Source organism: Triturus cristatus, chromosome 3_1, assembly GCF_964204655.1.
Source record: "Triturus cristatus chromosome 3_1, aTriCri1.1, whole genome shotgun sequence".
Classification (NCBI taxonomy): Eukaryota; Metazoa; Chordata; class Amphibia; order Caudata; family Salamandridae; genus Triturus; species Triturus cristatus.
The window spans coordinates 165,401,772-165,417,059 of record NC_140583.1 but is presented as its reverse complement, the minus strand read 5'-3'; positions in this window follow the sequence as shown (position 1 = coordinate 165,417,059).

The following is a 15,288-nucleotide window of genomic DNA, read 5'->3' as shown; positions in this document are numbered from 1 at the left end:
TAGAATCGCTGTATACCAGCATCCCTCAGGAAGCCACGCTGGTGGCAGCGGCGCGTGCCCTGAGGGACTCTGAATGGTTCTATGATTGCCCCCAAACGTTTGTCCTTCAATGCATAGAAATTGCGTTGACCCAAAATTTCTTTTTATGCAAAGATCAGATATATCTCCAAGTGTCGGGGACTTCGATGGGGGCTACATTCGCCCCTAGTCTGGCCTGCATTTATGTAGGCCAGTTCGAAGCCTACTACATCGATACCGACACTAATCTCTTCCAGAGGAACATTGTCCTCTGGAAGAGATATATAGATGATATACTCTGTATTTGGGAAGGGACCGAAACAGAACTAAATGATTTTTTGGCCTGGCTCAATGGTTTGGATGAGTGCTTAAAATTCACCTGGGAAGTGAGTAAAACCAGAGCAGTCTATTTGGATTTAGACATCCTATCTGAGGGCGACAGGTTGGTGACCACGGTTCACCATAAACCAACGGACAAAAATTCTCTTTTGCATTACAGCTCCTACCACCCGAGGGCCCTTCGGGACAACTTGCCTGTGGGACAGTTTCTTAGATACCGTAGAAACTGCTCCACCGCACAGGAGTACTCTGCACAATCTGACATCTTGGCCAGTAAACTACAGGACCGGGCGTACCCCAGGAAGGTCATAAGACAGGCTAAAAAACGAGCACTTAACACTCCACGCGCAGCCTTGTTGGAGAAAACCAAAAAAGAGAAAGGAGATTGCATCCCAGTGGTCACTACCTTTGGACCACTGTCCACAAAAATCAGGCAAATTATCCGGAGGCACTGGCATCTGCTTAGTACCACCAACATGCAGATGCCTCCTCCTCGTTTCGCATTCAAAAGGTCTGCGAATATCCGGGACCGACTGGTCCACACCAGACCCAAAACAAGTCCACGTGAAACCAACATCCCCTCTGGGCATTACCCTTGTGGCAATTGCTCGGTTTGCGCACTTACATCACAAACCAAAAGTGTCACTCTTAAAAACAACAAGATCTGGTTTCTAAATAAATTTAGCAATTGTAACACCTCACATGTAATATACAGATTGACATGCCCCTGTGAGCTCCACTACATCGGCCTTACCACCAGAAAGGTAAAAACAAGAATACAGGAACACCTAAGCACACTCCGTGCAGGAAAATTGAGCACCAAACTGGTGCAACATTTTCAAGCGTTAAAACATACGGCGCAAGAAGTGCGCTGGGTAGTTCTTGAGAGAGTTACAGGGGATCAATACAGTATTGAATCCAGACTAAGCAATAGGGAAGCACGATGGATTTACCAAGAGGGAGTGGATCAAACGGGACTTAATGACCTTATAGAATGGGGCAAGGTGACTGCATAATTTATCATCTGAACCTATGGCCATTGAGGTTACACCATCAGTTTAATGAGTAAATATGTAGCATTAGGGAACGCTACTTTGGTATTTTCAACCTAGGACCACTGACCGCAGTTGCCAACTACTTAACATTGAAGTTCTGTATACATCATCCTTATCGGTGAGACAAGCAGACTCGGATATATACTTATAGGAACAACCCAGGAAATACATCACTTGGGAAATTCAGCAAAATAAGTATGCCAATGAGTGCAGATTATGATAATAAGACACTCCCCATTGTAACATGGCCATCATCCGCTGCACTACACCAAGTTTTGTTTACATTAAACAGAGCACTGTTTATTGGTAGAACGAACAGTAGATCAACTAAAAGAGACTTAACTCGTGAAGCGGTCAGGCAGGCTTAGAGTAGATCAATAATTATGTCTATTCTCATGGCGAGTCTAGCAGGTTATGCCCACTACAAAATGGCGCCCCGCTTTCACTACCGAGCTCTCTTACCAGCGGACTTCAGTTATATCTACATCAAACTGAGCACTGTCCCTTGGTGTTATGAGAAGTAGATTAACTATAAGAGTTTTAACTCGCAAAGCGTTCAGGCAGGCTTAGAGCAAATCAATTATGAAGTTTACTTCTATGGCGAGCCTAGCTTACATTGCCCATTACGAAATGGCGCCGCGCTTTCACTACCGAGTTCCTTCTCCAGCGTAGGACAGTCACATGGTATGCGCTATTACGCTTTTAAACGGCGCCGTGGAACGATCGTGTTGTTCCTGGGCTGAGTAAACGCCAGTTACGAACAGATGCACGGTGAGTGTTGTTAGAAAGCGGAAATCTTGGGGATTTGGACTCGAAACAGGCCTACGAGGGGTGATCTGAATCTGAAATGTAAAAAGAGGTAGTTGTGGAGATGGAGGGGCACTGGCATCTCTATAGGGGATGTATAATGTGTAGGCAATGATTACCGGAGACATGGAAGCATCATTTTAAACGGGAGGGGGACACATCCATATTACAAAATATACAAGTACAAAAACGAGAGTAAGCATGTATCTTTTATCATGTATTATACATTACAGACTCACGTTTGGAGCGAAGCAAACGGTGCCTTGAACGCGCACAGAGAGCCGCAAGGTCCTAAGGGTAAAGGTATGCCCAACGCGGGCAAAACCCTGGTAAATATATGCCATATGGGGGGTTCTATAAGACCAATAGGACATTCGCCCTATTTCTAACAGGTTACCAACCCAGTTGTGCTGTTGTGTGTGTGTATATTCTCTTTTTGTCTCCCACAGAATGGTTTTTAAACGAGAACATTGAGGTGCAGGGTGAATGGAACAGACCCCACGCCCTGAAGAAGTTACCGTGAGTGTTGTCCAATGGTAACGAAACATGTCGGCATTTTAACACATGAGCTATCACGCAGCTGAGAATAAAGTATACAAGCCAGTGTGATTCAGCTCTTTTAGATATTATTACATATCACTAAGGGGTTGAGACGTGCACATATTCTAGCACAGTTTCTTTTTCTTTCTTAAACATACACCCTAGCACCTATTTAGTTTATCACTAGTATCAGACACTATTTCTTGCTTTTGGAGTGTTGGTAGCTGATGATGAGAAATTGAGGTAGCAGGCGAGTACCATCCTGCTTAACCCTCTTTGGTGGCGCTACCGTGAGGCACCAACACTCCTCTCACTCCTTTTTTCTTCCATTTTTCACTTCACCATATTTGGGTGGGGGAGACATAGGATTAGTATACACAGATAGCCATTCTGACACACCACGTAGACAATTTGTTTTTCGTCCTCTTTTTGTGAACTACACCGTAAATTAGCTTAGACGATAGCATCGCAAGCTACAAATGAGGGTCTAATATTCATAGCCATCAATACGGATGTATAAACTATTGGTTCACATTGTGAGCAGGTCCTTGTTGTTTATAATGTACTGAGTGGGGGATGACCTGCTTTCTGCCCCTTAGCTCCTTTATATAGATTGGGTCCTAAGCTAACAGGATGAGACCACCAATAATTGTATAAACACGAATATCCAGTAGCTTCAGTTAGAACGTATTCAAAACCGAGCCAGTGGAATCAATTCAAAGCGATGGGGAAAAGCTAACCTTGAGGGCTTCGGGCTTAGGTTCAATTAATTTCCCTCCCGTGTTACCCTTAACTTGATCAAAAGGATCCCCAGAGCTGTGCATATAGGCAGGAGAAATTATAGTGGTTTGCAGATTTGGACTTGCTACTCTGCCTGATTGCTACTTTAGATTTATGGACTGGTGCTTTGACTACCTTTTTTGTTTCCTCAACTGCACAAAAGATTGCTGATGTATTATACACATTTGTATATAATTGTTTACATGTGTTGTTTGTCTATGTAAATCGCATGTTGGAAAATGTCATCAGTTTGTATTGTCCCTAATGTTTGACATGACTTGAATGTCAATGAATTCATAGAATATTTCAAATAATTGTGAAATAGATCACATGAGCCTTTGAATTGATTCCACTGGCTTGGGTTTGAATAAGTTCTAACTAAAGCTACTGGATATTCGTGTTTATACATTTGCTATTCCAGGCATTTTTGTTAATTGCTGTTCATGAAAGATTTACAACTTGACCTTAATTTGTTCTGCAACAGATATGCAGTTTTGTTATACTCCAAAATGAACCTTCAGGAGTACTCCTAGGTTTGTATCTATAAAGCAGGATTTCCGTTGCGCATCCAGCCAAATGGGCTAAAAACAGAAATATGTAGGTCTACAAGGGACAGCAGGCATCCATTAATCCATTTGCATTTGCAGAATCCTTATTTTGTCTTAAAGACAAAGAGGCTGAATTTAAAAAATGAAATAAACTTACTTTGTAAACAGACCTTGCCCCCATTTCCGGTGTCGGTATCCAATCAATGGTTTGAGAGCTAATATGATTGTAAAGCTCTGACATTACAATTCCGCTAAAGGAATTAGGGCCCTTTTCACAACCGCCCCAAATAACAAATCATTAAAAGTCACAACCTGCATATTGTTAGTCAGAAAACGTTTCCAAATCAAAATGTACTTTACTACAATATGATCTCCTGCAATTGCAAATCGAAGAGATTTTCAACCACAAAAACACTTTGCACATCAAACCCAATGGGCCTGATTCACAAAAGGAAACTTGAACCAAAAGTTTTAAGTTTAGACCAAAAGTCTAAGTTTAGACCTGAAGTCTAAGTTTAGACCTGAAGTCTAAGTTTAGACCTGATGTCTAAGTTTAGACCTAAAGTCTAACTTTACTACTACTTAAGTTACACTTTTGGTCTAACTTTAGACCAAAAGTCTAACTTAGACAAAAAGTCAAACTTAGACCAAAAGTCTAATTTTAACTAGTAGTAAAGATAGACTTTAGGTCTAAACTTAGACTTCTGGTCTAAACTTAGACTTTTGGTCTAAGTTTACCTTTGTGAACCAGGCCAAATATACTTAACTGCAGAATGCAATTCAAAGGCAGGAGGGAGCAGAATACCTGGGCTCCTCCTTTAAACATGATTGAATTGAGTTACCTCTAACTGGCCCACTTAACCTGCCTACCTAATATATGGTGTAAAATGTTACTCGGATCCTGGAGGTTAAATGTGGGTTGTGAACTGCAGATACAACAGTAAAAAAACAAACTTGACTTTAGGACTAATCTGTGTAGCCCGACTGCTGCAGTGTAAAACCTTCTGTGTGATCTGTCAAAATATTCCTTTTTGGCGGGCAAAGACCTACCATCGAAATATTAGTAAATCACCCCTATTTAGTCCTAGTAATCCATGAGGCAGAGCACATGGTATTTAAAGGTGGGAAATGAATGGTGGATGAGTGAGACGTGTTTTTGTGCCTCTCCATCCCCAACGCCAATCCATTCCGTGGCATGCAGCCTGGGGCACTTAAAACCCAGGTCCTCACCCTTGGAACCAGAGCTGGGGAATTGCTAAGGGAGCTCAGAGTGTTGAAGGCTTCTGAAGAGGTGAGCTTTGCAGCAGACACTCCTAATCCTTGAGCTGCTGTGAGATCTTCGCCCACCTGAAGCCGCCACCAGTCCTCTGACAAGCAGTTCTTGTAGGGCGCCTTTCCCTGTGGACCCAGGTGAGACAGGCTGAGTGACTTCCCGTCAATTAACTGTGAACCCACCTCCAGTTCCACCTGACCTGAACTTGAGGTAACGATGGCTGAGATCGTCCCCTGAGATTCCTGTCCAGCCGGGCTCGGCGGCTGTAAGCTACACCTCCCCTGATGCTCAAAATAGAGGGCATGTGCAGCTCCAGGGCATGGAGGCTCTTCCGCCCACACCACTTATGAGCCAAGGGGGCTGTGGCACCGCTGAGCATTGAATTACCTACGTGGAGGGAACAGCTGCGGGCTGGATCTGAGCATGTGGCTGTAAAAGTGCTGCAGCTCTGTTAGGCTGCACTGTCCAGTGGACGTAAGACCGGCCCATAGAGGCTAGTCCATGCTACCCACACTGCTGTGAACTGCCAGGCACTGGAGATACTGAAGTGTGCCTCACAAACACGAGGGCCAATGCAACCCTTCACTGTGCCAATGCCACTTACATCCAATCTGGTGTGGGAGACCAGGGGCTATCCACAACCCTCAAATGGGAGCTTGATCGTCCTACCCCCTGGAGAGCACCTCCTCAGATGTGAGCCTCAATTCATGAGCATCAACACAGCTTCAGCCCATCTGTGGAGGGGACGTGGGCTATCTAACTGCTACTCCAGAACCTGGACAGTCTCTGTAATAAACACAGTCCTCCCTCCACCTAACACTGACACTCTAGGCTGAGCATTGGCCACCTTCCTCCTTGGGGGCTTCACAGGCAGAGGATAAATCCTTATTAATTTGCTGCTAAGATCACTGAGAGCCTGACAGGACCTCCTATCTAAGAAGCGCTCTTGGGCTGGAGACAGGCGGCCCCTTTCTTCTTCTCAACAGCAAGTAACTTACCACCACTGTTGGCTTTGGCTACCAGATGGGAGAAAAAGGATTGCAATTTGAAAGACATGCTCACTAAACCCTTGTGATCCCAGATAGGAGATCCCACGCTGCTCCTGGGTTTGGTAACTGCGCCAAATAGTGAAGAAGAAAATGCCTCGGTCACATGTCCCTTCTTTTGCTACACTCCAGAATTATCTTCAAACTCTTAAAAAAGATCTCTCCACTGATATTAAGGAGGTCTGCTGTGAACTTGACAGCTTAGGTGGCAGAGTCTCCTTGCAGAAGACTGTGACACGAGCCATGCCAAAGAGATCAAACAGCTACAACAAGGTCCTTCGACTCAAAGATCAACAACTGGCCCTCCAAGCCCTGGTGAAGTTTTTTTTAAATCGATTGAGGCGTAATACCATACACAACAGAGGCATACCCAATGGGTCTGAAAAAAACGGCCATTACCCTGTTTATCACAGAATTCTTCTGTTCGATACTGGAGACTTCTTCTGAGCTAGACGTTAAGATTGATAGAGCACAAAGAATAAGCCCTAGGAAGCCAGATTCTTTGCCACCAGCAGACATTGGTGTGCATTCACGATTTCCCATTAAAGGAAAGTATCTGATGGGCAACTAGAGACCGACAGCCAATACATTTTAAATGTCATAAGCCAATCCCTTATCATGACTTGGCTGCCTCTACACTTCAAGAACGTAGAATATTTGGCCCTGTCACCTCCCACCTAAGAACTCAAGGCATCTCTTACTAATGGGGGCATCCTTTCCGGCCCATGTTTCGGAAGAATGGCAGCCTTTACCAGGTCCACTCCTTCGAGGAGGCAGGTCAGATCTTGGGCACTGATGACACTCCAACTCATACAAATCGCAGCCTAACTGGCGTGAGTAAGGAGCCAAGAGACGTCAGAGATCGAGGTATATTGGAGCTCCATCCACAGGGCTCCAATCTGACCCAGTGACTATTGCCAGAGAACGACATGCAGTTTTAGAAACACTAACCGGAGACTCGACGAACATAGAGGCAACATGATCCTTGATAAGATATTTTCTTCTACTAGCAATGGCGGGTGAATTGGGTGGGTGACAGGGGGACAGAACCTTCAGACCAACACACACCCCCTACTATTTTCTCAGTTGGGGCATTGGGTCTTACACTATTAGCTCAGGAAAGCTTCCTATTGCTCTCTCATGCCTCATGGCGCAGACCATATATGGTAACTCTTCCCTTACTTATTAGCAACCTCACAGGGAATTTATTCTATTGGTATTATGCAACTTAATCTGTAAATTCTTACCTTTAATGTCAAGGGTCTTAATAACCCTGTTAAGTGCTAAGCCATACTTTCTTATCTAGAGCACTTGAAGGCACATATTTGCTTTCTTTAGGAAACCCACCTGCTTGCAAGTGATTGGCACAGAATGAAAGCTAGGGCTTTTCAGCACCAATTTTTTTCTTCCACCTCCTGTAAAATGACAGTAGTAGCAATGCGTGTGTTTAGATCCTTCTGGGACTAGGAGGGCTCCAAACAGGTTGAAATTAGAGGCAGGTTATTATTAACCCCGGGCGTAGCACTACGCTTCGCCCACGTAGTGTACGTAGCGCTGCCTGCTTCGCACTTTCCGAAGTAGGCGAAGCAGGGCAGCGCTACGCACACGCCGAGGGCGAAGCGTAGCTGCTTGCCACCCGCCACCCACCTCCCGCCCGCCCTTCTTTTAAATATATGAGCAATGAAAAATAAAGTAAAGTAAGTCGACTTACCCGTAAGCGCGGCGTCTCCGGGGCTCCCTCTTTCAGTTTCTAATTTCTTCTGGCAAATGCGCATGCGCGGACACCCGCGCATGCGCATTTCTCGCGAGAAATGCGCATGCGCGGGCGTCCGCGCATGCGCATTTGCCAGAAGAAATTAGAAACTGAAAGAGGGAGCCCCGGAGACGCCGCGCTTACGGGTAAGTCGACTTACTTTTACTTTATTTTTCATTGCTTATAATATTTAAAAGAATGGCGGGTGGGAGGTGGGTGGCACGTAGTGGGGCTACGCGAAGCGCGTAGTGTGCGTAGATTTGGGCACACTACGTGCTGCTTCACGTAGCCCCACTACGCCCACTACGCCCACCCTTAGTTATTATCTTATTCAGTATCCCTAGGCAACCACACTTTCGCATTGGGGACTGTGTATATTCCCAACGAGAGAAAGGAACATTTAATATGCCACACAGTGGCTGAGACAATGGCTACACAAGATCAATTGATGCTCCTGGAAGGGGATCTAAATCTGATTTTCAACAATAATCTAGATAGATCAGCCCAACGTCAGGGCCAAACTAGGGAGAGCTCATAAGAGGGATCATTGTGGCAGAGGGATCCACAGACATGGGATTACACATTTTATTCCCTGGATATAAAACATATGCCCGTATAAAGTATTTACAGGCACACTAGGCATTTAATCTTTAGTTACAACTATAGAGATAGAACCCAAATCATTGTTGGACCAAGCAGCAGTGTGCCTTGACCTGAACTTCCCGCCAGTACAACCTACGCCTTGGTCCTACCGGCTACGGGAAACCCTTCTACATCGGCCTGTGGTCATTAATCAAATTAACAAACCGTTGGTGGACTTTCTTCAAATAAATGATACTGCAGAAGTCTCCATATTCACACTATGGGAAACCCCGATGGCAATAATCAGAGGTGAAATCCTGTTGATCTCAGTACCAAACAACAAGCTCCGCCAGGACAAAAGAGAGCGGCTGTCCTGCCAGCTCCAGAAATTCGAGCGTATCCACAAACGCACCAGGGCTCCTCTAGTATGACTCGGATCGGCAGTTGGAATCTGACTTTGGGGGCCGGTAGCAGGCCCCCTTCATTCAGGGCCTTCCAAATTGAGGCTGTGAGCCTACCCAATGGATCCCGCTTTCCAACCATGCATAGTGTGACAGGCACCAAGAGGTGCCCACCACAGGGTGCACAATTTTCCCAGCCACCCCTTTCTTCAATGGAAGCCTGTGTATTAGGTCGGAACACAGGCTGCCATTAGGTCAAGGGAGTCCAACCGAACCGTATCCAGAATCATCGTAATCAGTCAGTTGGACTCTCCATATCCGATTCGGTCAGAAACCATTCCGAGACCGATTCGTCGGAATGCTTTCCGCCAGACATCATAATCGACCCCTAAATATTAAATCTACTATCGCTGTGTTGCTAGAAATATGAGTATATCACTCTTACTAATGTTATTAACATCCCAACTCAATGGTATATATTTGTTAAATGTAAGGAAAGCCCTAGGTAGCCCATAGGGTGGTGTTCTGTGTAATTAAAAGGTTGAACATGTTGTCCCAGTAGTGCAAAACTCCTACATTCATTTTTCACTAGTGTGAGGCTCACCCCTCCCATAGGATAACTTTGGGGATTTCTTATTACATACAGTAAGCTTCAATTTCTATTTGGGAGCAGGTACATATAACATGTTTGGTGCCTATAAAATTGTAATAATAATCTCTCTTTAATGGTAAAGTTAGATTTTTTCATTAGAATTTTGAAAGTGACACTTTTAGAAAATGTTGTCAAAAGTAACAAGAGCAACCCAATATGTCCATGTGAACTCGGTATAAATGTACAAAATTAAAATAAGTGTTACTGTAAACTTAGAACTCATTCATCAAAATAATCTGGTAATATTGCCTTCTGTGTAGGCCTAATCTGTATTAGCAAATGTATAATGTAAGAGACAATAATTCTGTAAAGACTTAGGAGCTGATTAAGAGTCTGGCAGTCCATGGACCGCCAAACTCACGGTGGCGGTGGTCCGACCGCTGGATTACAAATCTCTGTGTCGTTCCGGCAGAAGACGTCCGGCTGTGCCGGGGTACTGGCAATCCCTTGTGGTGGCAAAGCAGAGGGGCAATAAAATATGCTGAGCGGGACTGGCACAGTCCCACCGAGCATATTTAGAGTTTCTCCACCTACAGCCTTTTCATGCCGGTGAGCCAAGCACGAAAAGGCTGACAGTGTGGAAAGAAAGGGGGCCCTACAGAGCTCCCATGCCCCCCCACCATGGGGATTCATTCAGGGGGGCACAACATGTGTTTGCACCCCCAGTTCCAGCATGGCATGCTGTGCTGGAACATTTTTGCTGTTCCTATTGTGGTGCCATTTTTCATGGCACCGACGTGGGAGCAGCAAAAGGACAATCCACATGTACGAGTTCAACTCGTAATCAGGAGGGGGTCTTTGCGCAGCGTTGGTGGTGCTGTGCTATAAAGTAATCAGGCCAAAGTATTGAATCAACAACCAGTATTCAATTATTTCATTGTCCAGTGCGTTTTAATCCATAGTGAAAATTATTTAGAAGCAAAGTAACCAGATTCTTGTCCCATATCTAATCAAGTGCCTAGTGAAAAAGCATTCAAAAAGCGCCCAAAGTGGAAAGACCAGAACCAGAAAGAGGACAGAATTGACCAATTAAGTGGATATACACAATAAATTGGTTTCTTTAAGGAGACAGACAGTCTTTCTTCAAAGTATAAGCCACAAAGGGTGAATCCACATTTTGTTCCATGCACTGACTAAAGTCTCTCTCTTCTTTGTCAATGACGTTTTGACCCTATTGTCAGGTACTAAGATCTCATCAGGACTTGCGATGGACCAGGGTGACTAAGAGCGTAGGATAAGGTTAGTGGTGGGACTGAAAAGGAGGTTGGTGAATCAAGAATCACATAGGAGTACATACTGGTTTTATCACTGGAGTGAGGCCAGTTGCAATAGTAGCGGGACAAGGTATGGAAAGCACAACTCTAGGAGATAACCTAGAAACAACAATTAAAATATAATCATAAAAATAGTAAGGTAAAGGCAGGAAGTGGAAAATTAAGTGTTCTGCCTCGCTAAATATAGCTTACCATAATAGGCGGACCAATTCAGGCCGGATTGTGACGGTCCTGTATGATAGAGTTGTGCTCCAATAGGGGCATCTAATCCCTGCACAATACATTCTACAAAAACAAAAAGGAGAAAAAGGGCATTGTAGTTTGTTCCTCATAGGAATATTAAAACAAGGAACTGTCAGTAATCACGCAATCCTTACAGGTATTCTGGTACTCCCAGGGAGTATGGAGAATCAGCAAATTTACATAAACTGGCCTAATAGCATGGAAAGCTTATTCAGTAAGCAATTAGCTATGCCTTGGTGCTGAAACTAGGCAGGGTTAAATCATAGTCTTACCACGAACGAAAAAACGCTGTTGGCTAATTCGATCGGTCTCCCGGTCAGAGATCCAATGCACGTGATGAAGAACCCATCAGCTCATCCGAGCGGAAAAGATAAAGGCAGAGGCACTTCATCGTGCTACGTCCTCGTAGAGAGGCCTGCTGATGTGTGAGGCACATGAAAAAGGGAAGACGGTTCCTTTCAGTAGGAAGTAGGACCATAGGAATTGTGCAGAAGGGCATAATTTCCATATTCCAAATGACCTTTAAAAAAAGTAATAATACAAGAGCCAACAGCAATCAATAAATTGCAACAAAACAAGAAAAAATTAAAAGAAATTCAGACAGAAAATTGACTGGAATGTGGACATTGGCTTTCAGCACCAAAACCATCATGCTTCCTTTGATCACTCAGAAATAGTGGCAGGATAGGGAGAAGTGGCAGGGGACATCTTTTATAATCAACAAGTCCTGCGAGTCTGCGACCCTAGTCGTGCAGCAAGAATGCCAGGTCAACTACTTGTGGACATGGAGGGAATGCTTGGGGGGGACCAGCAAGCCTCATAATTATCATCTGCATTCCCCTCTGGCATCCCCTCCATTTACAGAAATCGGTTGTGAGAACATTGCTAAAATCAGCTCTTTAATTTATGCGTTGGGATAGAGAGTGAGCAGGTTGGAGGCTGGAGTTAGCCTGATTCCCCCCACTCAAGCAGGCACAGAGACCAATCACATAAGAAATGTGCCATCCTTTTTAAATCAATCCTGGCAGCCCCTACCATCAGTTAATAGCAAACAGGTAGCTGAAAGAAAGAGAAACCAGCGGGGAGAGAAAGGTAGAGACCCGGCTGCTCCGATGTTTCAGGTAAAAACCACGGTATTATTTATTCGCTCTGCGATGGGAACCATCGAGCTAAGGGTGACTCTCTGCAAGAACGATGCCCACACTTTCAATGCTTGGCTTGTCATACCTCTTTTGAGTACTTCTATTTTGCCAACATGGCCTTTGTCTCTTCCGATGGCATTGCTGCAGACGGTAACAGGCTGCACAGAATCCATGTCCGTCTTTACAGCAGGAGTGTGCACTGCGGAGACTCCAGAGACACTGACTCAATCCGTGGTCAGACAGGCCCGCGACCCAAACCTGAACATACCGATTGACAAGTCACAGGTGTGGTCACACTTAGCCCAAAGACAAACTCACACACAGGTAAAACCCTAATAGATCCCACAGATAGGCATCTACACCACAAACAGGTCTGAGGAAATTGGCCCCAATGAGACACGTGTGGCCAAAGGTGACGTTCCCAAACTACCACAAAGATAGAGGCCACATAGCGTTAGGAAAACTTAGCCAATCACGACACATAATACACATCACACGTAGAAATCATGCGTTCTCAAAGCCGGACATCTGGACACATACACACTGGCCACACTAGCTCTCCCAGAGGTCGAGCACTTCCTGTGTCCCTCTTATCAGATGGTTGTACTTGTTGTTTATGACTAGGCCAAGAATGCCAGATCAGTTTGTTTGTACCTCAGGAATGAGATAAATTGTCGGCCAAAACTTATGCACAATGAGAGACTTTCTTGTGTTAATACGCTCCCAGCTGCTGCGTTTTATTAAGCCAATTTTTTTCCTGTTATGCCAATCACCTCTTGTCTTATTCATATTTTAAGTGAAATGTATATCTTAGCAACAGTTTGTACATTTGCAAATTGGACTGGTAAATCACAAAAGGAGTAATAGGGCTAATAAGCAGCCCAGTTTTAAGCCATTCTTCATTTGCAGTTTTGGAGTTAGGCGCTTACTTTTTCCTATTCACTCTCCACCATGTAGAGAAATCCAGCGCTATAAGTAATCTTAGTAAGTTCAGAGGTATTTCCAATGTGCCCAATTTCGTCTAAAGGATTGGCCTATCAACATCATCAAATGTCGTCAAAAAGTCAATGAAGGAGCAATACAGGATTGTGATTTTCTTACCACATATTTATTTATTAAAGTCTGGACAATCACAATGTTATCCATCACAAAGTGGTTTGGTCTGAATCCAGCCTGCTCTTTTGGGATAATTTTGTTAGTGAATGCCCAATCCTGTGGATGATCTAATATGTTGGCTGTAAAAATCGTTCCTGATGCATCCAGAAGAGCATTATGCCAGTAGTTTGCTGTCGATGTTCACATATTATAATCCTCCTCTCAATACTCCTCTCAAGTGGAAAGGATTTGACAAATGTGGTGCCAATATTCGAAAAAAAGTAGAACATATTTGCCCCATTCCACTGGGTCCTTTTTCAAAACTTTTATCACAGTTTGTCCAGACCCGTTACTGCAGGGGATCTTGTGCTTTTTATATACGCTACTATTAGTTTACTCTTCTGGGTCATTAAAAATTCAGTCTGGTTTTCTCGAAAATTTAACAGCCATTCATTTGGTTCTGAAGGTTAATTCTATGAGAACAACCTGTATACATATTCAATCCATTCAGACACAGGGTTAGGGATAGATGGTACAGATTGTTCTTATCCACTATGAGATGCAATGATAATTGCCTTGGATGTTTGTTTTTTTGCTGCCTGCTGAAGATCAATCCATTAATTATTTTTTTTGTCAAAAATGTACATTTTATTAATAATGTGTGTTCTACGCTGCATAGTGTAGCTCCTATGTCTGTGGAGTTGGTTTCTGTGGACAGAGGGGTGGGTGTTGTAAGGATTGAGGACTTTGTGGTCCCCTTGGGATCCGGGTGCCACACCAGTACTGTATTGTATTATATACAGTATTTATTAAGCGCAACAAACACCCCACGGGTACCCTGGCGCTGCATTACGTAGTTAGAGAACTGTTATAATTAAAAGAAAGATACAAAGTCCAAGTGATGTAGTTTAGGATCGTTGTTTTATTCTTTAGATAAGATCCATATTAAGCCTCATGCTAGGCCTTCTTCAATGCCCCACCAGGAGCAGCCTCCCTGCTGCTCAGCCCATCTCCAACTGATCTTTCCTTCCACTCAAACACCCCCAACATTCCGATGACATCACACAGACTGAGCAGCAAGGCAAGGACAGAAACAGAGAGTAGATGCATTATAACTTCCTAGATTACAACACATCCCCCCCTCATCAAATTAATGAAAACATGAGCATGCAAAAACAATGTACTTTTGTGCAAGTCATGAAGATAGTAAAATGCATTAACAACAACTTCCATGCAATATATGCAGATAGTAGAATGCAAGAACAAAGTACATTTTTGCAACAAGATTAAATAAATTAATCGTGCGATAATAGAAAGACACACATTGATGATACAAATACTCTTGTGCGCACCCGTAACATGCAGTCCAACACCTTGCACAAGATAAGAACCAATTCAAAAGGGTAAAACCAAACAGGCAAATCAGAGAAGCTTCAAAAGAAGGGGTCTTCTCATGTGCGCACCCGTAACACACAGTCCAACACCTCACACGAGGTAACAACCAATTCAGAGGGTAAAACCAAAACAGTGAAACCAAAGAAGCTTCAAAAGAAGGGGTCTTCTCATGTGCGCACCCGTAACACACAGTCCAACACCTCACACGAGGTAACAACCAATTCAAAGGGTAAAACCAAAACAGTGAAAACAGAGAAGCTTCAAAAGAAGGGGTCTTCTCATGTGCGCACCCGTCACACACAGGCCAACACTTCACTCAAATAACCTACCAATTGAAGGGTAAAA